Source organism: Vulpes vulpes, chromosome 16 (assembly GCF_048418805.1).
Source record: "Vulpes vulpes isolate BD-2025 chromosome 16, VulVul3, whole genome shotgun sequence".
NCBI classification, from domain to species: domain Eukaryota; kingdom Metazoa; phylum Chordata; class Mammalia; order Carnivora; family Canidae; genus Vulpes; species Vulpes vulpes.
Genome location: NC_132795.1, coordinates 83826857 through 83829540, shown reverse-complemented (window position 1 = coordinate 83829540; position 2684 = coordinate 83826857).

The following is a 2684-nucleotide window of genomic DNA, read 5'->3' as shown; positions in this document are numbered from 1 at the left end:
TAACCATTCGCTTTGTTATACTGCTGACCCTTACTCAGTTTGGTTTTCTTTTTTTTTTGTGATTTGTAATTTTTGTTTGTGACCTTACCTTTAGCAGGGACTGTTTCTTTGTGGATTGTGGAAATCTCTTTCCGCGGGGTTTGTATCTGCTTTAGTCAGGCGCCTCAGTGATCTCACCAGCAGGACTAATTTTTGTGTGAATTTTGTGTCCTATGAGACATTCTGCATGTAAATTCATATTCCAAACTGGAATGTGGCACAAGCTTGAGGTTTTACTTCTCGACAAAGATTTTAACTGCTATGTATAGCTGTAGGAAGAGGCAAACTTGCTTGCTGTCTACCTGGTTATACAAGCGAAGTTCTTCTAGTCTGGCGTGTACTGATAGGCCAGCTCTTTGAGGGTTCTAGCTTTTTTTAAGATTTAAATTCAATTTGCCATCATCTAGTATAACACCCAAGGCTTATCACATCACATGCCCTTCTTAATGCCCGTCACTCAGTTACCCCAACCCCCTACTTACCTCCCCTTCTTCAACCCTCCATTTGTTTCCGAGTCAAGAGTCTCTCATGGTTTGTCTTCCTAATTTTTCCCCACTCAGTTTCTCCCCTTCCCTTGTGGTCCATTTGACTATTTCTTATTTTCCACATATGGGTGAGACCATATGTAATTGTCTTTCTCCAACTGCCTTATTTCACTCAGCATAATACCCTACAGTCCCATCCATGTCAATATAAGTGGTAGGTATTTACCCTTCCTGATGTAATATTCCATTGTGTGTGTGTGTGTGTGTGTGTGATGTCTTCTTTATCTATTCATCTGTCTAAGGACATCTCAGCTCCTTGCACAGTTTGGCTATTGTGGACATTGCTGCTATGAATATCGGGGTGCACGTGTCCTGTTGTTTCACTACATCTGTGTTTTGGGGGTAAATAGAGGGTTCTAGCTTTATACAGGTTTTAATCTCAACTCTACTTTGGAAGCCATAAAGTTCCATCTCTGTTCTATTATGGATTAAAGTTCAAGTCTTTAGCTTTTCAGACGTCTCTCCACATTTGCTATCAAATGCACACACACACACCCCACCGCCTTTCCCACACATACACTGAAGCTTGCATTCTTTTTTGCTCCAGTTCTGTTGTATATCTATACTCTGGAAGACTATGCAGCTCTGAAAATAATGAAGTAATCTACATGTGTTGACAAAAGATCTTTAAAATATATATGGACACACAAATAAGCAAGTTCTCTGTTTTAGAACATGAGGGTTTCTCTGTCTTGTGAGCTTGGCTATATATTTGTTTATTGGTTAGTTCATTTTATTCAGCATTTCAAGGTGTTTGTAATGAAAGGGGTTTGCTAGTTGCTTAATATGGTGTGTTGTAAGAACTGAAAGTCCTCGATACACAACTATATAATAATGGCATACATTCATTTGCAATCTATTAAAATTTCTTTAGTGGAAAAGAAAGCAATAAAGATACACCTATTGTCTTATCAACACTACAGATAATAGTGTGCAACTGATATATTGCCATGGAAATTTGCTGAGCATATAAATACTCTTTTGGCAGCAGAGAGACATTCCACCTACTTCCACTTGTGTACAACGGAACATAGCTTCTGATAGATACATTTTGGCACACCAAACGTGCCAAATAGAATGGCTGATAGAATTAACCACACCAAACTCATCCAAAAAGCAAAGATTGAGTTAGTGCTAGAAGTGATCTAAGTATAATAGAAAACAACTTAGGAAATATTTTTATATTCTAGGTACCCATATGTTCTTAAATTAAGTGTGTGTATGTCTGCTCACACACACATTTGTGTAACTACCACAAGAAATGCTTTCAGACTTTTCACACTCTTTTTTTTTTTTTTATGATAGTCACACAGAGAGAGAGAGAGAGAGAGAGGCAGAGACACAGGCAGAGGGAGAAGCAGGCTCCATGCACCGGGAGCCCGACGTGGGACTCGATCCCGGGTCTCCAGGATTGCACCCTGGGCCAAAGGCAGGTGCTAAACCGCTGTGCCACCCAGGGATCCCCCACACTCTTAATTGTATACAGAGGGACTAAAGTTTTAGAATAAGGAGAAAATTTAAGGTTATAAGAGAACATTATCCTTAACTCGAAACTTTCATTATAGTAATAGTGATAATGTAATTACATTGGTTACATACTGATCAATGTACATGACCTCCTGCTCACTAACCTTGGGAAGTTGTTATTATCCTGATTTTAGAGAGGAGGAAACTGAAATCTAGAGAGGTTAAGTACTTTACCCAAGGTCACACGGCTCGTATGTGATAGAGCCAAAATTCCAACCCTTCTTTGATTCCAGAGAAGGACTATCTCATAAGACCTCTCCTCTAAAAGTTTTATATTTTTAATTATGTTCATTTTTGTGCAAAACAAAATTGTTTTGTTTATAAATAATATAGAAATATGTCTCGGGCAGCCCGGGTGGCTCAGTGGTTTAGCGCCGCCTTCAGCCCAGGGCCTGATCCTGGAGACCCAGGATCAAGTCCCACATTGGGCTCCCTGTATGGAGCCTGCTTCTCCCTCTGCCTGTGTCTGTGCTTCTCTGGGTGTGTGTGTGAGTGTCTCTCATGAATAAATAAATAAAATATTAAAAAAAAAAGAAATACATCCCATAATCCACCACTCATTAGAGACCACAC